The sequence below is a fragment of the Condylura cristata genome, unplaced genomic scaffold (genome assembly GCF_000260355.1).
Source record: "Condylura cristata isolate star-nosed mole 26May11 unplaced genomic scaffold, ConCri1.0 scaffold00031, whole genome shotgun sequence".
Classification (NCBI taxonomy): domain Eukaryota; kingdom Metazoa; phylum Chordata; class Mammalia; order Eulipotyphla; family Talpidae; genus Condylura; species Condylura cristata.
In genome coordinates this window covers 23,659,612-23,684,841 of record NW_004567132.1, presented here as the reverse complement: position 1 = coordinate 23,684,841, position 25,230 = coordinate 23,659,612, and positions in this window count along the sequence as shown.

The window sequence follows — 25,230 nt, the reverse complement described above, 5'->3', positions numbered from 1 at the left end:
TTTTTATTCGATCTCATCAACCAGAACTTAAGCAGTTTGCTCCATATAACTAACTGCAAAGGCGTCTGGGCAACTGTGTATTGTTTCTGTTCTCCCTAGGCAGGTTGGACTCAGCTTAAAAATCTCAGGTTCCAAATAATGATAATGATGAACAGCTATATACCAGAGACATTTTGTAGCGGGTGGAGTGAGGAATGGGATCAAAAACATGTGGGAGAAGGGAAATGCACTGGGCTATGGTGATGGCACATGGGTGATTTGGTGATGGGAAACCCAAGGGGATTGCAACTAAGATGGAAAAATGCACAAAAATATGTAAATATTAACTAATATAAAAAAAAATCTTGGGTTCCATTACTACAAAAAGGGAGACAGTTGACAGATAGTCTTCTAGCAGTCTCAGCATCGTTGTCCTCCCACCCTTGAATAAACCAGAGGGGCATGGTCTTCAACATTTTGTTGAAGAACAATATACATTAGCTGATAGAGGGTCATTCATATTTTGTCCCAGTTACTGATACAATGAATGGTTTATCTTGGTCCTCTGGAGAAAGTTTCATCCTTTTGGTCATATTTTTTTATGAAGCCCATTTGTATTCTTCAAGATTTAAAGCTCTGGATAAAACTCAGATGTTCTTTGAGACTATTAATGGATTAACAAGCATGATGAAGAAAGAACATAGATGTTAGAATCTGTGTTGTCACTATATTAAATGAATCAGTGTAGAACTGAATGTTAATATCCTGGCCCTCATTTTCTCAACTGCAAAATGAGCATTACCATGTCTTACATGTTTTTATCTATGTGGATAGTAATTTAGATCATGCTTACACATTGCCAAAGTTGATGATTTAAAAATGATTGCTTCTGTGCTTTTCCCTACTAGCCACATGCATACCAGCTCCTGTCGGATTCTTATATGTCAGAGAACAGGTGGCAACTGATGACGGTTAAATTTTGATAAAAGGGTCTGAATTATTCTTGGAAAGAAAGGATATTTCCTGAAAGAGCTAGATGAGTTGCTGAGTTGCTGTGGTAAAGGGTCCTGAGCAACTTTAGGAAGAATCAGACCACCAACTGCATCTACAAGCATGTTGATTTTGACATGTTACAGTAGTTTTAATCCAGTCATTTTAGCATGGGATCATTTTGACATAATCTGAAACATTAACCACTAAAATTTCAGTGTTTAATGATTGTCAGTTAATAGGAGAAGCTAGTGATATCTGGGGTGAACCTCAGGATATGTTCAAACAATGTTACCAGTTCCATGAGTGTGCATGAGACTGAAAGGCAGTATAAGAATCCGAGATGGCTGTTGTACCTATTGCTTTTTAGAACAAAGAAAAGTAGAATCTTTACATTTTATCTGCTGGAGCATCAAAACATTCTCATCCAATGCATCGTGTCAAGATGCCCTGCTTAAAATACAGGTAGTTCTGAATAAGTGTAGTGTATATCTTGCTTTGGAAAAAGATGGAGACATTTAGGAGCTATGTAGTATTTTAGAACTTTAGGAAAACATGTGGGGGAATTAGAGAGGAATTTAAGGGCCAGAGGATTGCTCCAGAGGAGGGCAGAGCAATCGGCAAGCTGCTTGCCCTGGCCTGTGTCACTGTGTTTACGGGTTGTGCGCCTGTGCTTTTGAATGTGTGCAACTGCACGTACCATGATCTAGGGTGTGGTTAGTCCCCATAAAGTTCCTTGCTGAAAGATTGCTCCTTTCTCCTTGTTTTACTGCTACCATCTCCATGTTGTGCAGTGAGGCAATAATGCACTAACGATGCCTTTCAAAGCTGCGTAAATCTTTGCATTGATAAACAAGAAGCATGTGGCCAACACAAATGGCCTGGAAACGGGAGCCTTCAGAATCCCAAAAGAAAAGCACCCTGACATATGTCGTAATCAGCACAAAGAGAAATTCTGCTTAGAAGAGTATTTCTTAGACTTCATATTATGTGTTGCTGTTTTAAAAGCCTTCTGTGTGGAAATACCTACAAATTTAAGAAGAAAGAAAACAGGGCCCTCCCTGGTGGCGCAGCGGGTTAAAGCATAGCACTAAGAAGCTTAAGCCGCTTCTGCATCAGTTCGATTCCCGCCCGGGAGGTGACCACATGGCGCGGCAGACCTCTCCTGACCCGCCTGCTGCTCCCTCAGCAGTGTACTTCATCGATCTGCCTGTTCTGCTCCCTGCTCTGTCTCTGGTGAATCTTCTCACCCTCCAGCCTCTCTGGCCTGTACCCCAGTTCTGTATAAATAAATAAATCTTAAAAGAAAGAAAGAAAACAAAAAATTTGACTGGGTAGCTGTTCTTTGATATAAAGCAGTGGTCATATTCTTTGTGCTAACTTTGCTATCCTTAGTAGGGATTTAAGGTGTCAAGTAAGGTAGCCACAGTAAGAAGAAATTAGGTATATATTTTAAAGTACCAGTACATGCCACTAACCTTACATGGCTACAACTGAAAAAACAGTGAAATGAGGATTTTTGAACAAAAAATAATGGTAAACTGTCAATTCCTACCTAAATGTATTACAAACTGTTATTGGATAGATACAGAAATTTCAGTGTTGTGTATCATAATTGCACGGTGTAAATAAAACATTATGGTAACAAAAAATCATGCAATTTTTATGTGGAAAAGTAAAAATGACCTATTGTCTACTATAAATTGGGATGTAGCTATAATGAGAGTAAATGTTAGGCCAAGAAATAAAATGTGAATAAGAAATGGCCACAATTTTCTAAGTTTTCAACTATATATGGAAGGTGACCTCAAGTGACACCACGGATTAAGTCCTAAATCCTACAATTAACAATATTAATTAGCTGAATTTATAACTGAACTCAAATGTGTATCTTTCTCCCAACAGAAATACCGTTCCTCCACCCCCTTTCTTTCTTCGTGTTTTAATCAACCAGGAAACATATTTGCACTGGGCCTGCATTTAAATAGATTCAAAATCCAAGAATATAAAACACCAAAACTATATCTTGGATCAAACAAAAACTCCATCTGAAAGGGTCAAACTATCAAAGTATTCTCTTGAGCAGGCAAGCATATTGCCTGTCTTCCACCTCCCTTTTACACTTACAGTGCAGACGCTTTCTCTTCTGTGTTCATTGGCCTCTGGTGCACTTTCCAGCATGTAGATTTGCATTCATTTGCCACGTGGAGAATTTTGGCTTGTAAATATTTGCTTAATACATGACAGACTTCTCATTTCACTAATATTTGATTTCATCATGGGCCTTCCTTTTGGTTTTTAATTGAAAGTTTCATGGAGTAAACTTGCTGGACTCTTGATTCTCAATGCATCAATTCATGGAGCACAGAGCTTGTGCCACCTGGGATGCTGTTTATTGACTGATAAACTGAGGATTTAGGCACTCTCGCTGGGTGAGGATGGAGGCCGAGTGTTAGAGGAAGAGAGAATTCTGGAATTTTATAATTGCCTCTCTTTGTAAGTGTTCATATGTGTCAAACAAATTTGAATTTGTTTTTTAACCATGGCCAATGTTCTGTTTCATTTAGATGAATGGGCCATCTACTGGCTCTTGGCCATGATAAGTAGTGCTGCAGTATACATGGATGCTACATTTCTCTGAATTAGTGTTTTTGTATTTTTTGGTAAATACCCAGAAATGGGGTAACAGGGACATATGGCATTTCTATCTTTATTTTCTTGAGCAATCTCCCTACAGCTTTCCATAATGGCTTTACCAGTTTGTGTTCCCACAACAGTATACAATGTTTCACTTGAGAGATTAACTTCTACTGCACCCCATTACCTGGATGAGGAGGTTAACATACTGAAATACAATGCTTGTCTAACATTCATGCTCCTGAGGTCTCCATTTTGCCTCTTAGGTTGGGACTGTACTTCTCCCTTCACTTCAGCTTTCCATTCATGAGGTTGATCCTTTGATCTCCATCTTGCCATTAGTCCTTTGTGCTGATGCACTTACCTGCTTGGAAGGGAGCAGAGGAGAGTGATAGTCTTCCCAGTCTCCCCTGCTCAGATGCTGGCTGGTGGCTATTGAGGCCCCACTACTTTTGAGATCTTCCCAGGACCAACCTGCAGAAGCTCCTTACCATGCCAACCGCCAGAGCACTTGTTGAAAATACAGATTTCTCATACCAACTCCAGAGCTGATGAATCAGTGCTTTGTGGGGGGAAGCTACAGGAATGTGTATTTTTTGAATAAATTCTGCGGGTACCTGTGATGATCACTCAAATTTATGAAGCATTATTTTAGATTCCCCCCCCCCCCCAGTATTCTTTCCCACAGTTAAAACTTAGCTTGTCCACATTATTTTAGGTGGCTATTTAGGAAAAAAAATCTATGATGAGCTCCCAAAGAGCATTTGTATGTGTTAATGAGAGCTTTTTAGAGACAATGACAGAACTAAAAGAGGTCATTCCAGGCTGTATTCAGGGGCTGCAGTAATGAGGAGCCCTTTAAACATGGTTTAAATCACACTTCTTAGACCACAGACTCCCGCAGAACTCACATAGGCTCTTAGAGTGTATTTCAGGGTGACAGTCTTTTCTGCCCATGATTTTGGATTTGGAATGAGAGAGGCGATGAAATGTAAATTCAAACACATTTGGGAATGAGCAGTTCCTTCTCCTGAAGAGATTGGCATGGAGTATAAGATACAGGTGACAGGCCAGGCACTGGTGACACTCATAAATTATCAGATTCTAAAATTCACATTCCAACAGGATTATTTTAAAGTGGCTTAGCTCTCTTTGGATGCATAATGTCTTATTCTTTCATCTTAAGTATTCATGTTGATAAAAATGATTCCTCATGTAAATTCATTTATTGTAATGCAATCCTTCCTAACTCCCTTGATATAGAGTTACAGAATGTTACTTTTCTTTTTCCTCTTGAGAAAGGTGCTAAAAATGCAATACTGCCTTATGGTATATGAATTCATCCAACATTCTTGCAATAAATTCTGCTTTTTAGAAGCTCTTCCTTTCTATAACCTGTCTTTCACCTGCTTAACAAATTACCGTTGACTTCTGATTGAGGAATATGTAATTGGATTCAACCAAAGTTACCCAGGTGACAATTTACTCCCTCCCCTTTCTGGGAGCTGTCTACCCTTGAGTACTTTGATGGTGTTCAGCTATTTGGTCCTTCTTGTGGGATGAGTGGACTTCAGAATGACCATCCTGATGGAGTCTTGTATTTGAGCCAACTCAGAATCCTGGCTCTGATAGGGTGTCAACTGTTGACTGATGTGAGTTGGTTACTAAATTTCCTGAAACTGGCCTCAGATCTACAGAAGAATATCGTTTATCTTCCTCTGGCACTCACAAGTTTCAATTAACCATGATATGCCATTTAGTGTTAGTATTGTGACTGTTTAGCTTATGGGTTGAGAAGAGTACCTACATGTCCTCTAGGCATTGAAAGAAAGTGGCAAGAGGAGTTCTGCATGCTTTGCTTTGCTCAGATGAAAAAACTGATGGACCTAAATGGTCATGGTAAGGCCTCCTTCCTGTTCCTGTTGCACTAAGAGAACTTTCACACCTCTGCTTAGTGTAGGGGGTTTATGTCTGACACATGGTGCTGCTCAGTCTCAAGGCCATCTTACTAGTGCTATGTCTGCAGGGGAAAGTCTGGAGTTTGTTGGTAATATGGGGAAGTGAAGTGAGTGAGTGTGGGATCCCAAACATTTTTGTTATAGGGGCTATTGTCTTGGTGCTCAGGGTTCCTGCTGGTCAAGCTAAAATGTTGTGTCAGGCAAGGGATCTCTCACCAGGGAAAAGTCCTGATATGAGGAACATACTGGGAGGCAAGTATTTGCTGAAAACAGCAGGCAGACATTATGGCCAGAGTAGCAAGATCAGTGAGAATACCTTACTTATAAAGATCAGCAGTAAGCCACGTAAGAATAGGGAATAGAGATCATTTGTTTTGATTAGTGGGAACTGTGGTGCCCCCTCCAACCAGTAGACCCTGGTTACTCTCACTTATACTGGATGGTGATGCATTCCCAGTAATGGACTCTCGTGCATGTAAATTCCTCCATGTGTACACCCACCTGCTCTGAACTTTGTTCTAAATTTATATGAGGCTGCCCATGGATCAGGACTGCACCTGTTTGGTGTAAGCCCCTCCAGGCCTCTCATTTGGACTTTGAGTAATCTTTTTACTTCCCTCTGCTTCCAATGCTGCTGTCCTGTGAGGTGGCAAGTGAGGGATTCAGCTGCAGGAAGCAAAGAGTAGGAGGCCCTGTGTTTGCCTCATGTTATGGCAGTGTGATTTGGACCAACAGAGAAATGCTTTGATGTTCCCAAATCCTAAATTTAGAAGCTATCCTTTTTGAGATAATACAGTATATTTCAAAGGTTCCTGTGTTAAAAATATAAAGTGTTCACCTCTAGGGTGTTCTTATCAGTCCCAACAAATGAACGATGGTCAGTCACTATATGCCAGCATCCTGAGGGCTTGTGCAAAGGTCTGGAAAGTGTGAGAGAATGCGTAGGATGGACAGCTGCTCACCCTCTTTGAGGAATGCCCCTGGTCCTTTGGCCTAGTTACCAGGCAGTGTGATGTAGTTGCCTTGGATCTGACCTAGCTGGCAGATGCTTAGAATGGAGTCCTGAAAGTTCTAGGCTTTGAATTGGATGACCCATTTCTAAATATTTCTCTTAGCTCTTGAGCAGTCCATGCTTTTCTCTATCGCACCCTACTAAGGGATTTCTTGGGATGGATTTCTAACCTTTGCTGCTTGGATGTTTCTAATGCAACTTTATTCAGGAATATTTTATATACATTTGAATGTCACATTTGAATGATTTTTTGAAAAGATTATGCATACAGAACTGGGGTACAGGCTAGAAGCACAGGTGTGGTGAGAGGATTCGCCAGAGACAGAGTGGGGAGCAGAACATGCCGACTAATGAAGACACTGCTGAGGGGAGCAGCAGGTGTATCAGGAGAGGTCTGCCACGCCATGTGGGTCACCTCTGGGGCAGGGATTGAACTCATGCTGAAGTGGCTTTAGCTTCTTAGTGCTGTGCTTTAACCAACTGCACCACCAGGGAGGGCCACATTTGAATGGTTTTTAACTACCCTCAGAAAGAAATTGTTTAAACAATTTTGATTTAAACATAAAAAACATACCTGTAACTTTTTTTTTTTTTTACATTGTACATTGAGCAGAGATATCTATGGGATGCTATTTAAATCACATAGAGGAAGTTTAAGGGGAAGTTTAGTCAAAGATGTTGATTTCTTGAACTGTTAGCCTACAAATTTCTGCAGAAAAATTTATTTTCTCAACCCTTTTATTCTTGGCCAAGAGATGCTATTTCCATTACTAATACGGTCCTCCTCTCAAGTCTTCAATTTGTGGGAAAGTTTGTGAGCCTTAGGGCATGTAGAATAATGCTTGGGTGAGTTTTCTATTTATACTTAACCCCAGATGCCACATCCAAAGTGCTTGAATGGTCCTTGCATTGCTGTATGTCTAGCCACTTAATGTTTTGTAAACTCATACAGTTATGAAGGGTGACTGTAAACAGGACAGAAGGAATCAGGACATTGAATTTTAAAATAACCAGTTTTATACTGTACTAACTAAAAAGTTTGATATGAAAGGGGAACCATAGAGGCTATCAGTGTGTACGTGTATGTGAGCATGCAAAATTCTGAGGACTAAACATATTTATGTCCACTACACATTATAAGCAATTCAAAATGCAACTTCTCCCCAGTAGAAATTTTACTGAAATTTACTCCACTCTGCACCTAATCTTTATGAAACATAACTGTATAGAGCAACATATTCCCCAAAGAAAAAAATTGTAAGGTTGGAATCATAATTTAAAATGCATTGGCATTTAAAATAAAAGTTTCTGCCAAATTACCTAAATTAAAATAAAAACATTGGAACATCATATGACTTAAAGATAAATTAAGACGAAGTTTTCTAATTTGAAAAAGGATAAGAACTCTGCACATAGAAATTATGAAATTAAGGCAGAGTATTATTTAGAAAAAATTATATAATTTATTTACTAGACAATAAGAGTAAGTCACTGAACAAGATTTCAATGCAAGAAGAAAACAGGGTACCAACGTAAGTCCAAGAATGAAGTGGGGAAATATTGACCTAGATAGAAGCTGAAAAAAGTCAGATAATAATACAGAAATTCATAAAAATAAAATTTAAGAAATATGCTTCTTCAGAATAAAGGGATTTTCTTAAAAATCATAAATAAAACTGGGGGTTTATCGGTAGGTAGAGAAGACATAAAAGGTGTAGAAGAGACTCCCTGCCACCACCGCGGGATGACCTCATGAGGAGCTGAGCTATACAAACCTATCCCTCAGAGCAGTAATTAAAGACAGTGAAACCAGTTATCAACAACTAAATGTCTCTGAAAAACTTTTACAGTCATAAAACAAATGAATAAATCATTTATTCAAGAAAACCTGCTAAAGTCTCAAAGCACAGTGGGAGTCTGGTGTGTGACTATGCATGCCCCTTCCTCTTGTCCCCTCCATACCAGCTCAGCTTGACTAAAGTGCTATTCAGGTGAGATAGCCAAGAAGATAGGGCATCCTCTCCCCTCGACTCTTAATAAAAGATGCCTAACTTACTGAAAGGGCAAGTAATTATCATTTTCAGTTGCTCCAACCAACTCTAAGCTGAAGAGGTGAAATTGTTGGTAAACGTGGTCAAGAGACTTTCATCCATCCAGCTCACACCACAGGGTAGACGAGCTACCTTGGGACTGAAGACATGATACCAGATGGTAGTGAAAACCCACAGGAACAAACAGAATGAGAGATGGTAAATAGAACAAACTCTATAAATATATAATGTACTCTACTTTCTTTTTTCAGCTTTATTAGACATGAAATTATATAAAGAAAGAATTGTAACAATATATCGACGGGCATGTAATGCATGCAGAAGCAATATGTATAGTAATAGAACAAAAAGCTATGAGGGAATGAAGCTATAAAGGAGTAACATTTCTATATCTCAGTGGAATTAAGTCAGCATAAATCTGGAACAAATTCAGTAAGGGAAATAAATGCTATAAAACCCAGAGCAACCACTAAGAAAATGACTTGAAAAAAAAATCGTTAAAGGAATTAAAATGTTTCCCTGTAAGCTATTCACTTAATGAAAAAGGCAGAGTAAAGGATAAGTGAATGGAACAACAACAAAAACCCTGAGACATAGAAAATAAAAGTAAAATGGCAGCTATAAATCCAGTAATATCAACAAGATTACATGTGAATGAATTAAACTGTATGATCACAATGCAGAGATTCTCAGCCAGAAAAAATAAACATGATCCAACTACATGCTGTCTATGGCTGAATATCTTAGATTCAAAGACAGATTGAAAGCACAAAGGTTTAAAAGAGTTATATCCTATGAGCAGAAACCAGAAGGCAGCAGGAGTGGTTGTCAGTCAAAATAGACTTTAAAATAAGTCTTAGTAGGATAGAGGGACTTTTTATAACAAAAGATTCCACTTACTAGGGAGTTATATGATAACTATAAGTACATGTACACCTGGTAAGAGAAACTCAAAGTATGTGTAGTAAAAGCTGACCTGAGAGAAGAAATTTAGAGAATTTACCAATAAGTCAGAAAATTCAACACCTTCAATAAGGAATAGAAAAACACTTCAATTATGAATAGAAAAATTAGGCAGCAGATCACCAATAAAATAGAAAGATTGATAACACTGTATATGAAGTAGACCTAAGAAACAGGTTACAGAGCTCTCCACCCAGCAATGTTAGAGTGTACTTTCTTCCCATGCATACATGAAACATCTAGGATGAATCATATGCTACATCATAAAACAAGTGTCAGTGAACTTAAAAGCCCAACAGTTGTATAAAGTGTGTTTTCTGATGACAGTGGACTGAAATTGGACATTGATAGGAAAAAAAGGGAGATCTGATAAATATGTTCAATTTAACACACTACCAAATAATCAATGAGTCAAAGAAGAAATGGCAAGATGAAATTAGAGACATTTTGGGCTGTGGGATGAATTAAAAGTGAAGACCCAACATGTTTGTGCTTACAAGGAAATTTACAGTGCCACACTTGTATCAAAAAAAGCTTATTTTTTTTTTATCAAGAGATTAGAAGAAGAGCAAATAAAGCTCAAAGAAAAAGAAGTAAAGACTGGCAGAAATAAATGAGGTGGAAAACAGAAACGTGAGAGTATTAACTGTCAAAACTGGACAATTGGACTTTAAAAAGGAACAGTAAAATGCACACATTGTTAGCCATACTGACCAAGGGATATCAACCAACAAAAGAGGGGGCACTATGATCACATTTTACAGAAATACAAAGAAATTTAGAGAAATTCTTAGTCTGCTATCTAATCATTGGTATATAACTATCTAGGAATTGGAACAATTCCTAGAAAGAAACACTCTACTAAAAATGGCAGGAAGAAATAGAAACTTTGAATCTAGAAAGAGATTGCTATAGTATTAAAGGAAACTTCCTATGAAGAAAAGCCTGGGGCCAGAATACAAGTTTGATGCCAAATATTTAAAAAAAGTTAGTAATAATTCTTCAAAAACTTAAAAAACAGGAGGAGCACGTTCTAGATCATTATAGGAGGCTAGTATTGCCTTGATAAAAAAAAAAAGACCAAAATGCAGAAGGAAAAAAACCCTATATATTATATATATATTATATTTTTCATAGTATGTATTTATGAATATAGATGCAAAATCTAAAAAATTATGAAGAATGTTAATCAAGAATTTTATTCTTAGTAAACCTATTTTTCAAAATGAACAAGAAATTAAGACATTTTGTGATTAAGATTTAGACAATTACCAATAGCAGACCAACCTTAAAAAACATACAAAAAGTATCCCTTTAGACTGAAATTAAACAAACCCCCAAAATATTAAATGGTAATTTCAATCAACCTGAAGAAATAAAGCATAATTGGTGCAATTCACAATTAGGTTCAGATCCCAAGTCAATCATTATTGATAATGCAATTTGTACAAATGAATTAGTCACTCGCATATTCTCATAAAAAAAAATGGGCTTAATCACACATGCAAACGTGGAGCATGGCATCTGCAAAGCTCCTACTGAAATGATTGGCACAAAGCAGATGTCCAGTGACAAGTAGGGATAGCTTGCATTTTTTTTTTTTCTCATTGCATTAGTTAGGGTATTTTTCTTAGAGCTCTTGTGTTTCCTTCCTTCATGCAGGGTAGGAAATCTTCCTAGTCCTTGGGTATGTGATGTTGAATTTATTGCTGATCATGGGGATCCTCTGAGGACTTTATTCCAGTCAGTGCCACCTCATGGTCCTTTGTACTCTGCATAAGATGGGCATTCTGTGCAGGCAGGACCCCCTTGCCAGCCTCAGCCAGAGGCCAAGAAGCTGCAGTTGCTGTTTGTTCTGAGGATGCCAGGTGACAGCTGTAGCTGCTCTGCTGTTTTCTACTCAGTCACAGCTGGCCTCAGGCCACTGGGGAGAGGGACTGGGCTGGCAGTTGCTAGTGAAGCCAGGTCAGTCCCTTGTCTGTCCTTCACCTGTCCATCCTCTGCTTGCTTTGGTCTTTCTGCACACCACCAGCTCCATGTAGCAGTGTTAACATTCTGAATGTCCAAACACCTGCCCACTGTGTAGGGTTTTAGACATCTGGGAAATTTTGCTTCCATGATCCTAAAGAGGAAAGTGTGCCTATTTGGAAGAATTGTTCCCTTAAATTGGGTTCTATTAGTCTATACCTTGATGTTTTCTGATGGTTAGCTTTCATAAAGATTTTATATCAGAATCACACATGGCAGTAACTATCTAATTTAAACCCCTGGAGTTGAGATTATCCAGGATTTGGGGACTAATTCCTCTCATTGAAAAGGGATTGTAAATTAGACCAGTAGAAACAGGTGGGGACTTGGGTTGATTATCCCTCACCTGCAGAAGAACCCACTAGAAAACATATTTGTAATAGATGAAACTAGAAGGTATGATGCACCATGAAATGTCAGAAGGAAAAAGAAAAAGATCAGATGGTTTCACTTATAGGAAGAATATAGAGAAACCAAATAAAGGGTCAAAAAAAAAAAAAAAAGAAAACTAGCAGGCAAATTACAGATCTAAGGCTTCTAGCAGGGGAAGGGGAGAGAGATGGGTCAAAATAGGAGAGGGAAAAGCAAAAGGGACTGTGGTGAATCTTCACTAGTGAGGTGGTGGTGAGAGATTTATGGGGACTGCATATGAGCAGAGAAATCAAATATTGTAAAAAACTAAACAACAATGTAAAAAAAGAGCATGTTCGCATGTGGACTCAGTGTGGAGATAAGGAAATGGGTTTGGTATTGTCTTCCTTTGCCATTGTCCTTCAAATCAGGCTAAGCAAAGTAAGACAATGAAGTCCTTTGAAAAGTGTGGTTATAAAATACAGTTTATTCTGTTATTACTGGTTTTCAGAATTTTTTTCTGCCAAATTACTATGAGTTACTCAGTATCAGTAGTGTCCTTTCATCTATATCTTCAGAGTGTTAGCCACATAAAAACAAAACCTCTCTTTTACTGAATGGAATTCTAGTAAAAGCAGCGGTTTGCTATTCTAAAAGATAAGCTGAAAGAAAACCTTTTCATTTTAGTGAATATTATAGGTGATCTGAAGGTCTTCTTGCTTTATTGAATCTCATCTGGTGAAAATGAACATAAAAGCACTTAGTATTATTATTTTGTATCTCCCTTCTTCATATCCTGTCTTAGGAGGGGGTTGGGACAGGCTTAAGCCAACTGACAAAGACAAACTTGAGCTTCTACTCTGCCATCAGGTGCCCAAGGCAACCATAAATATTTTAACAGGACACATTTTCCCACTGAGCTTAGACAAAGTCTTTACATTCTTCTGGCGGGGTTGCTTCGGGCAGATACTTTCTACTGATGGGAGATGGCAATTGTAATGAAGTCTGTTTGTCAGTTTAGGTGGATTGAATCACACATGTCTAAGTTTCTCTTTTGCACTAACTGCTTAACATCCACTCATATCTCTGACATTAAATCCTTTACCGAGCAAATGGGACCTCTCTAGAACTAAGCACTGTCAAGAGATTCTTCTGTTTAATCGGTACTTACCTGAATGTATTACTTTTGTTTTAACTGAGTAATTGCTCAGTTCTTTTACTTTGCATTGGCTGAGTTCATAATCCTGGTCATTAAGTAAATACAGTTTACTTTACTTTCCCCCACGCTCTGGTCAGGTAGGCAGGATAGGGGCCCACAGAGAGTGAAAGTGGCAAAGGAAAAATTATAGAAAAATGGACTTTATAGTCCCTGCCTCTGTGAGCAGTACACCTGCCTGTGATTTGGGGCCTCTAGCAAGCTTCCCATGTTTTTAGCTTTCTCTGTATTAGTATTTAGCAAGATGCTTCTCCACACGAGTATTCAACAGAGATCCGTTTCTGAGCTATATTTGGTATAAGGACCCTGAAAATGACCTCCTTAGGGGTACTGTGCTTTCCAGTGCCCCCTCTGTGTTGGCACTGCAGGGAGCTTTTTGCTCTCCCATTGCTAAATAAACTTTAAGACTTGCTGCTGGCAGTCCGAGTTCTCAACTTTCATGGCACAAGGTGAGGACTCACCAAAACCATGCAACACCTAGACCTAAGAAATGCCAGATTTTCCATCTGTAGGATATAATGCCTCTCTGGCTGAAAAATTCCTTCTTTTTCACCCTCTGTCTATATACTAGATCCTATAATACTTAGAAGGTTCACTTTTCATCCTACTTTGATTCGTCTAACTACCCAAGCTTGCCCAGTTCCCAGACCTTCCTCCAAAAGTAAGAAGCATGTATGTAGGCCCATGTTTAGCTGACTTATTAGAAGGAAAGAGCTGTAACTTTTTAATCTTTGTGTGTCTGGTAGTGTTGGGGATGCTATTTGCATTTAATGGGTTTCTGATAGTGTGGCATCAAAGGATATGTATGTACTCAGATTTAAAGTTTACTAAGTTGTTTTTTACACTTTTGGTTTTCCTAGTAAATTCTCAACTGTCTCTGCAAAACAGTATTATTTTAGGAGAGGCCTCTGAAGCTCAGAGTGATTGGGTAACTATCCTGACAATCCAGGTGAGAGGCAGAGCTGGGACTCAAACCTTACTCGTCTAGCTAAATTGCAGCATCATCATAAGCCCCCATATCATGGTGTGTCTGGGTGGTGAGCCATTCTTTTTGATTGTGTGTTAGTCATTGCTATATTCTGGGTTCACATTGTCAGCACAATTAGATTATAAACTCATCAAGGGTAAGCTATGTATCTTGCCTTTAGTTCTGCCTTTCTCTTCTCATTATTATCACAGGTATGTGTTCTGTACTGTCTGATCACTGAATGTCACAAATCACCTCGAGATGAATTTTTCTTTAGTCTTGCTTTGCCAAAAAAACTGATTTGTCTAATGAGGTCATTAAAAAGAAGCTTGAAATATATTCAAAAGAGCTTAGAATTTTATGCTGTGAAGGCAGTATCTGAGCTGCCTGAGCACATATAAAAAACCATTAAAGAGCTGATGTGCTTATTAAATCTTACCAAAAAATTTCCTTTAGTCATTGTAATTGAAAAGACTTCAATATAATATTTGCTTGCCAAGAATCACAGATGATCTAGTGGCGCAGAATCTAATAATAAATTCTGGCACTTGGAGATCTATCCTGGTTCTGTGAAGGTCTCTTGCCCCTTTTCTGAATGAGAATTTTTTCCTGGCAAAGGAAGGAGTCAGTTATGCCCCCTTGATCTCATCCCTACTCACTAATATTTATCTTACCCAGAGGCTCCAATAACTTTATTCCTAAAGACAAGTTGGTGGAAACTTCTGGGTTATACAACAGTTTCAGTGCTAATTGATGCTAGGGATTTAGTTAATAGTTGGTATGATATGGTCTAATTTTGCTGGGTAAATACATCATCTGAAATCAAATTATTATCACTCAGCAGAAACTGAGAACAAAATAATCTGAATGCTAGTTATTGTAAAACCTTAGGTTCAGTCAAAATAATACTCCCCCAGAATTTTTATTATTATTATTTTTCTCATTGGAGAAATATTAAAAAAAACAACTTCTTTCAAATCTGTAATTAATGAATATGACTGCACTCAGAAAGACTTGACTGGTTGCCTGTGATGTAGAGGACAGACTAAGAACAGGGGTACAGAACACAGGTGAGAAATGTTCATTGTACCTTCTAGTACCTGAGGATTGAGCAGGTGTTAAGGGAAATGTGTTTTTAAGGTAAATTCTGCAAGAGATATTAAACTTCAGGGTTATGTAAAAGAAGAGATTAAAGCTAGCTGGATTTAGGAGGGGATTCAGGGGAAGGCAGAATTTGGAATGAATCTTAAATGTCAAACTGGATTTTGAGTGATAAGAGATCACCGTGAGTAAGGTCATTACTTGGGGTACAGTGATAAATATATTTACTTGAATCTCGGAATGAAAAGAAGAGGGAAATAAAATTGGAAATGTAGATGGGGATGGTTATAGGCAGGATTATGATCATAGGAATTTGTGTCTTTGTGTCAACTCTAGACTCATCCAGCCAAAACCATTGGAAGATTTTTAACTAAGGTACTAACACCAGCTGTTGGAATTTTGGGTGATTTCATAGAATCTCGGTAAAGAGGGACACTTATATGTAAGTTTTAGCTTTCAAACACTGAAAGATTGCTTTCATGTCTAGCCAACGAAGTTTGATCATGCGTGGATGTTCTGTTTGCTCTCAGTTTACCTCCTCCTGTCTGCTTTGCCCAACAAGAGTTAGCATTTATGGCCTGGTGTTACAGGTGCCCTCGCTCTTTGGTTTCTGGCTTGGCCAATGGGAGGCGTAGACTTGGGCCCTGGGCCAGAAAGCTGTGGCCATGGCATTTATACTCCAGCTTCTTCTACACCCTGGCAGGGCGCAGGCTGGTTGTGACCCAGTCCTTCTCCACAGGACTTATAGGTTCTGGTAACCTCTCCCACCGTGTCTCTTCAGGGCCAGGTGGGTAGCCCTGGTGGTTTAGATGTCCCTCAGCGTATTTGGACCATCTTGGCTACAAAATTTCACATTCATGGGTTATCCTTCATTAACTCACATTTCTCTCCCCTTCCTTACTTTATGGACTTCTCAGTCAGCCTTTCTGAAATTGCAATCTGTTCCCAGAGGAGACCTTTAACTGTTTGTCACATACTTTGGACAAATAACCTAATGGTGGCAGCTTTCTTCAAAATGAGTATTCAACTTTGCACATAAGACTTCACTTTGAAGTCAAATCAATGCAGAAGAGAGTAGGGTCTCACTTCCTTCAGACTTTCAGCCAAATTTCTTTTTTCATTCTTTTTTTTTTCTTAGAGTGGAATTGTTTACATCTAGATTAACAAAGTTTTATTTCTATAGTTAGTTAATGCTGAACTGTGAGCATAGATTTGTTGATAAAAATCTCTTTTGAAGCACAGTGTATCATAATAATTTCTTAATGATTTATTTTAAAGGCAAGTGTACTGGAAAAAAATCTAGCTTAGTTTGGAGTTTGCCATGCAGGGCCCACTCCAGGGGAATCTCAGGCCTGACTGCCAGACCTATCAGGGGCTTTTGGGACATGTTCATATGGATTCATAGAAGAGATTGTCTTCATTATTACCTCTGAGTTTTCAAACCATAGAACCTTTTCAATTTTCTGTATTGCTTAACTTATATCTTATCTCCATAGGCAGAGCAGAATGTTTCCATGTGATAATTGACCAATTAAAATTGGCCTTCCTTAACTCTCTCCTCCTCAGTCTTGTACTTTACAGTGCAACCTAAAACTCTTTTCTCCTCTTTAAGGAAGATCTGAAATTTCCATTCTTCTCCAAAGCATTCTTTCCTTTGAGAACTTGGAATGTGTTTAATAGTCCTTGGGATACTTCTTTCACTTAAATAGAACAGGTCCTCTATTATAAGTTCTGCAATGGTGAAACATATTAAAGTTATCTTTCTTTTGGCTAAAAATTATTTGAAGATGTAAACTCACATGTGTATATTGTTTGCATGTGTAAGTTTGTTGGTAAACTGCTCCTAAGTATAAATGATGAATGACAAGGAAAAATCTATTTAAGAACTAGAAACATTTCTATTTGTATTTCTGTGTGACATTTTTCAGTTGGTTCTTGCTCACCCTTCAGAGTCATGTTGAGTATGTTCCTGACCTTTGTGGGTCCTGTTCCCACCCAAGGCAGGGTTAGATGTCACTCCTGGTTGTATTGAGACCATCTTGGAAACAAAGTTTCCACATTCTTGGATTGTTCTTTATTAGCTATAATTTTCTCCCTCCTGTTATTATATGACTTATATTAAAGTCATGAACCATCTCATTTTTAAGCCAGTATATTTGGTGCTACTGAGTCTGGTACATAACAAGTGCTTATTAAAACAAGAATAAAAAAAATGAAAAGTAGGTATATGTGCTCTGTTTAGTATTTGGGTTTCATCACACACAATTAACAACTGGGGGACCCTGCAATAAACTAAAATATACTCCTGCACCCATTCTCTCCATAAGATTCTGATTCATCAAGACTTGGATGTGAATGTTTGAAGATACACGCTGGAGGTTTTAGCAGAAGGAAGGGATAAGAACTGTTGATTTCTCTGAAGAGCAGGAGGGATGCTGTTAAATTTTGCCTTTGAATTCACAGGAAACTGCTGTGAACATGAGGCTTCAGAGGCTCTGTCTCTGTGTGTTGTCATGAGTCAGAGTTTGGAGGTCTGAACAGACTTCTAATCTTCTCGACTTGAAAGCAATCATTTTATGAAAATTTGAGGGGTAAGAAGGTGGAAGACTTTGAGTACAAACACATTGAAAGAAACTATGATAAATATTAAAGAATTTTTGGTAAAATTTAAAAATTTTAAGAGATCTCTCAGGATAGCAGAAGTTGTCAGGTTAAGATCTTTCATTGTTATCTGGGCAAAGATTAAATTCTCCTTAACTGGCAGTTTTTTTGTGAATCCTTGTCCTTGTGGGGAGTTTGCCCCTGCCTCCAAATTATTAATTTTTTAATTGTCTGTTGGATCATTTCCAACAAACATGATAACATAGATCACATTTTAAGAAAACTATGGTCTCAACTTCACTTACCTAATATTCTGTTCTTATGCTTTCATTTTTACCAATCTCTGTGATGACAACTTGAAGAGTTGGACTGAAAAATATAGAATTAGCATTGGGCTGATAAACAAAAGAACAAACAAAAAGACAGGACTTTCGAAAGAACTTTGTCAAAGAGGAGAAGTGAATATGGTTTTACCTAGGGTAGCAACATACAATTGAACACAACTCTGTGACCTTGTGGTGAAAGTGGGAGGCAGATCTTGCCATCAGTTGAAAAGCAAGAGTAAAAGGGACAAGGAAGCTAGAAAGAATTCCTTGTTTTCTTTCTAAAATCTTAGCTATAAATAGAAGGAAAGAAATATTTATCTAACCTGGATGAGAACTGCATGATTGGACTCTTTGGAGGACAAGGATGAGGTCACTTAAATTTGGTTGCACTTCACTGATTGAACTGAGTTCCTGTCTTCAACTTGTCAGATTGGCTTACTGATATTACTATTTAGGAATTAGAAGTGGGATCACAGACATCACAGAGAGGTTTTCCTCTGACATCAGAATAACAGATACCAACATTAAGCACTCAATGGCCCACCAGGAATGTGACTTGTATGGCTGGCCATCTGTGAATATTGATGAAGGATACTGAAAATTGGGAGCTTCTAAAGTTTGATTCTATCCAATGGGCTCCTACCAGTATAAGAATTCCTGTTAGAAGAATTTATACCAGTATCAGAATTCCAATGGACTTCTTTAGAGTCTGTGACCCTAGAATATTCAATTGCATTATCTTATTTTTGGAAGTCTTCCTTTAGTACAACCTTTGATCCAGTTAGAATTCTAGTCCACATTCACCATAAAGTCTTAGTTTGAACTTGCTCAAGAATGCTTGCTGGTTCCTAATCTACTTCTCTTCATGAGGGAACCTGAAGTCATGTGACTTAACCAGAGCAGCTTGCTGTCTATTACGAAGGGAGAAAAAGAATGAAGGCAATAGACCTGAGAATATGGAAAGGTTTCTAGAATGCTACCCAGGGAGAAGCTATTTGAGTGAAGCTTAAAAGAGAGGGCGGAGGATATTTTGGTGGTTGGTGCATGATTGAAGTAACATAAAAACATATTTTGGTTTTATCTTTAATCAGTTTTTCAAGTTTTGGCTGTGACAGAGCCCATGTCTCAGTACCTAGCAAAATGTCTGGCATATAATAGGGACTTAATACATATGACTAGTACTTCCCTATTGGTAGCATGGCTGTTAATATGGATTCCTTTGTATATATATTAAAAAAAATCCTAGATTTGATTGCTGGTTTCCTACAGATTTGTACCTATATTGCCTTACCAACTCTGGTTCCTTTCTGTGAAATGGGTATGCTGATGATTGTTATCCCACTAGACACATGGAAATAAATATAATTACACATAGACACTCATAGATATCTACGTCCATCTTTATCTCGCTATAGAAAGGGAAAATCATAACCTGAGGGAGTACTTACATGGTAGACATGTTCTAAATCTTTCCCATAAATGGACTGATTTAATCTTCACAATAAATCCATATATAAATAAATTTATACATGAAGAGACAGGAGCAAATTAAATTATTTGCTCAATTAAAACATATGAAAGTTGGAATAAAGTAACTTCATACATAGAGAAATGGACAGAAAAAGTTAAGTAACTTGTTCAGGTAATAGCTAGCAAGGTGGGATTTGAAGTCAAGCCAGAGTAGCTTTTAATCACCTTATTAGCTCTCCAATACAATGAAAGCAAATTGTGTAACACTGTTACCAGTATGATTATTTCTTTGCACTACTATTACTATTCTCCTAACCTCAGATCCAACAGCTATTATGACTCAGAGCATCCCCCAAAAGATCTCCCAAACTGAGAGGTTAGGATGAGATAATCCCCATCCCAGAGGATTCAAATAGCACCATGATTTGGCACTAACCTCTGCTTCTCTAGCATTTGCTTGAGTTTTATTAAATGTGATTATGTGACTAACCCCTTAGGGAGTAATCAATTTCTTGGGTGCTGGGTCCAACAACTAGTGTAGTACACACTCTTGACAGTTTACTTCCAAAGTGATTATCACACTTGTGTTAATCTATCAGCTAGCAAATGACCCCCAAAGATTCATGGAGACTGAACAATGCGGTGCTAGATCAATATCATATTTCACTTTGTTGGCAATGAATGTCTGAGCTAGCTGAGTAGGGTGAGAGTGAAATGAGCTATTGGATTATTGAACGGGTCCCCTCTGGAGTCATCCCAGGATTCATCAGGTATTAACTGGGAGCTGGATTGTTTTGTTGACTGTGGACCCAGAAAAAGATAAAAAGTACTTTATTCGATAGCTGATAAAGTATAACTTATGGGGCATGATGTAATTAATGAGAAGTTTTCCTGGTCATAAAAGAAGAAAATCCTTTTATGCTGTAGTAGTAATTGATTGTATGTTTATGATCCCCTCTAACTTTCCAAACTCTTTCGCATGTCTTACATTTCCACAAATATTCCCCTCCTTTGTGGATTCTCACACCTGAAACTTGCTAGCAGTTTGGGGAAAATAGCCTTCCTGGACAATTTCTCTCCCCATGTTGTCTGGGGCCCTGCATTGGAAAGGTCGTTATTTAACAGCTGTTTATGTATCGCTAGATCTGCGCCAGGTTCCGTGGTAGGCTGAGTCAAAGAAGGCACATTCCTTTTCATCACAGAGATTGTAGTCAAAGTGAGACTAGAGATTTAGAAGTAATATAGGGGGGCCAATTTCTGCTCTCTAAAACAACCAATAATTTGAAGAGGTGAAGGTGAAGAAAAGAATATGAGAGGTGAAATGATTGAAATTTAACCATCGCAAGAAGAATGTATCAAGAAGGCACTGATTTGCTGGGAGCTGGGAGTGTATGTGTGACCGCAGAGAAGTTAGTTCTTCTTTTCCATCAAACTGTCTGAGAACTGACTCCTGGGCACATGGTGGAGGAAAGTGGTAACTCAGTATTGGTCAGGATGAGATACACATTACTGCAGTGACAAAAAAATCCCCAATCTTCCAGACTTAGTTGTTCATTACGAATTATTTTTCCTGTTCATGTTCCTTATCCAATTAAGGTCAGCTGTGGCTTCTGTGCTAATATTTCCTTACTTTCGGATCCACACTGATGCAGCGGCCACCTTTAAATGCTTCCCATTGTTGTGTTCAAGGGTTAGAAGGGTGAGTTTCTTGCTAGAAACTAGTCATGACTAGAACTAGTCATGTATCCTTAAGAAACAGAGATGGGCTGGCTGTGTCACACCACCACATGCCTGTGAACACCACCACCGACAAACTCAAGAATGCTCCAAACCTGGAACAAGGAAGTCACTTGCTAGTGAAGTTTTTGATACCTTCTCACGATGTTTAAATTTCAATCATTTTACCTCCCATATTCTTTTCTTCACCTTCCCCTCTTTCCATGACCAGGGAACAGAGTGAGCAGCTATGGAGTGAACGGCAGGACACTTGCTTCTAATCCTGAGCCAGTAGCCTGACCAAGGGCATATTTCTAAGTCAATTTGTTTATCAAAACCAAACTTCTAAGACTATTCTGGGATGAAATAATTTGAAGGAGTTATGCATAAGAAAAATGAAGAAAAAAGTGGGGAGCCCTTAGAATTTTACCATTTATCTCCCTTTACTTTCTGGTAGTATCTTCTCTGGCCTTACCCAAGTGGCTGTGATTCTCTCCATGGCAGATGAATGAAAGTAGTGAGTGCTTGCATTGGGGAGGGGCAGGTCTTCAGCAGGGGAAACTTGGTTTGAACTGAGAGCAGGTCAGTTGGCAGCGGGTCTCCTCCAGGGAGGCTTCTGCCCCTCATTTAATGTGCTTGAATATGCGAGGAGGCATTTTGGCTATTTACAGTGACTGGGGCACACTCATGGCATTTGAAATTGTTATGCAGGGATTTTAATTGTCCTGCACAATAAAGAATTGCACCACTCCAAGGACCAACAGTTGAGAAGCACTGGTAGGAAATGAGCAGCTGTCAACAGAATATAGGAGTTCTATGAGTTAGGATGATGGTGAAATCCAGCAATTCTTATACTCAGGTTGCCAGATTCTTGAAAATGGGGTGTTAGTCTTCTTTTTCTCCTTGGGTGGCATTGCACATTGTGACCGCACAATTAAAGTCTTGGTGAGAAAATGCCCCAATTGCTGTACTTCTGGCATGACAGTGTTTCTGAAAATAGTTGGAGCCTTAAAAATTAATTTTAGGCAAAAAGGGCAGACAAGGGCATCCTGGACATGTCCCTAAACAATTCCGGTCAGCAGTGGGTCAGTGAGTGAGGTCGCCTTGAGGTAAAGAGCTTGGTTCTGTCTACCTGAGCTACTTTTGCATCATGTACTCCTCCTGTTTTTCTACCTTTAAAATATTTCCGCACCCTACTCTTCTTCAACACCAGGCTCAGTAACGCTTCAGCAGGGAAACCTTGATGAAGCCTGGAAGAAACCTCAAGTTTAAAGGAAACCACTCTGTGATGTAAAATGCTACTTACCCATACACTAGAGACTCTGGCTCAGTAATTTCCCCAACAATTACACTTGGAAAAGAAGGTTTCCAAAACTATAGGACTGAGTTGCTTGGCATGCAAGTAACTCAGAATAGAATGTAGTCTTTATGAGGAGGAGGAGGAAGGAACCAGTGTTTATTGATTGCTTGAGATAGACAAGTCACTGGGCTGCAAATGTTTTTTACTTTATTGCTTCAATATGAGAAATCAGTCTTTACCCCTTGTAGTTGGGAATACTAAAGTTCAGAGGTAAAGTCCTGTGTCCCAGGTTACAGACTTTGGCAGTTAAAAGTGTGTGTAGGCCCTGTGGCGTAGTGGGTTAAAGCATAGCACTGCAAGTGAGCCAGCTGCTTCAGTGCGAGTTCCATCCCTGCCCCAGAGGTGACCCACATGATGCAGCAGACCTCTCCTGACCCACCTGCTGCTCCCCTCAGCAGTGTACTTCATCCATTTGCCTGTTCTGCTCTCCACTCTGTCTCTGGTGAATCCTCTCACTGCCCCTGCACCTCTGGCCTGTACCCCAGGTCTGTATGCATAGATAAATAAATCTTTAAAAAAAGTGTGTGTAGAGTCATATCTTGTGTCTAAGAAAGCAGTCTTTCGCCCTTCACACTATTTTGAGCAGGGAGAACCTTTAGGACAGGAGGAGATGCCTGTTACTGTGTCTGAGCCAGCAAGGTGACCTGAGGCAGTGATGCAGACACACTCAGTGTTAATGTCTTTTTGGGAGAGGCCTTTTGAAAGTTCACCTGGCTTTCACAGCCTCAGGCCACAGTTTACCCCACTGTGGTGCTGTTGCCCCCACAGTTTGCTGACCTTGCTGCACACCTCAGATCACACATTGCTGTTTTTTTTTTTGCCCAAGCAATAACTGACTCTCATTTTAATTTTAAATCTGCCCTGGGTGCACTCATTTTGAACCAGAGTTTGGGTTCTCCATTCCTAGAGAACAAGTGTGAGGAGAGATGGAGGAAGAAGATATTAAGATAAAGAAATAGAGCTGGATTCAGCTTCATGGTCTCAGCAGTGATTACCATGATCTTTCTCCCTTTTGCTTACGGCTTCCCTCATTGGAGCCGATATGACTAAAGCGTCAACTCCAGGGGCATACAAAAAATTCTTTTTCATTTATAGGTAGAACATTTTGCTGTGTTTGTTAATTCAGTATAAATGTTATAAATGGGCCAGGAGAAAGTGGATGAATACAATGTACAGGTACATGTTTGTAGAGACATGGCCTGTTTTTGAGAGCACCACTCCCCCTGGGGAGGAAAGGTGACATCCCATGGACACTGACCCCTTTTCCTATGAGTTGTTTGTGCAAACTCAGGCTTCTGCTGGATCTGAGGTATCTGAAATGAAGATACAGAAGAGTAGTTAAAGAGGAAATCACCCCATGTTAGTGAGACTACAATGTAGGGTTTAAGTTTTCCTCTAATTGCAGGAAAGTAGATTTGTCATAGAGCCCTGCTTCCTGGCCAGGGAGTGGAAGGATCCTATTGTGTGAGAATTTGTGGTAATTAGATTCATAAAACATTGTCTATGCTACCAGGTAAGGGTGATTTCCCCTTTATCTTACCACATTTATATAACTTCGTTTTGTGTTGTTTGGAGTCGGTAGCCTTCTATCCCCCCTATTTGGTAAGGAAATTGTTTTCCTGTGGCTTATCTAAATTGGATGTGGAGCTTCTGGGCCATGGGGAGGGAACACACAGATGTAAGTGATATATTAGGTGCTAAGGTGCTGAGGGGACCGACAGTATTTAGGGCCTTTAAATAGTGCTTGCTGGCAAGTGCTATTTATTGCAGGTTGATAATGATCTACAAGATGCAAATGAACTGTCCCCAAAAGAAACATCAAAAACTCTCCCCTTCTGCTCCTTTTGATAAAGACACTAATGATTTCTTTTGGAGCTAGGTTTGTGCTCTTCACAGTGGGTGGCTGAATTGTGAGGGTACCAAGCAGGGTGGCCATCTCAAAGGAAGTGCAGCCCATGACACTTTTGAGCAATATCAGTATTGTCAAATGACTCATTCGCAGGGTCTGGCAAGAGCATCATGAGGTGAACTCATTATCCTAAGAATTCTAGGTCAGCTTTCTCCCAGGTGGTCACAATTCCTTACCAGGAAAGGAATACTGTGGCAATAATACCCAGTGTTATTTTATAGAAAGGGGTCTCAGGTGAGCCTCAAGGTCATTGGGTCCACAATTTGAAGGGGGTTTCCCTGTGAGTCATTTCACCATCTGACCAACATTGTAGGTATCTATTTTGTACCATGAAGAAAAGAAATCTGGAGTTTGTCCAGATCTACACTGTATAAGCAAGCATCAGTGTAGATATACTTTAGGAATTTGAGCAGCTGCCAAATGAATGGGAAAAGTTTGGAAACTAGTAACCCTGGGATTAGATTTGGGGGGGCACAGGTAAAAACATACACTGTTGTCATGTACTGATATCACTGACCTTGAATTTGGACATGCAGGGTTCAGGGTACACCCTTGTCTCTACCTCATCTTACTGGACTCCAAATGTTCTGGGCTC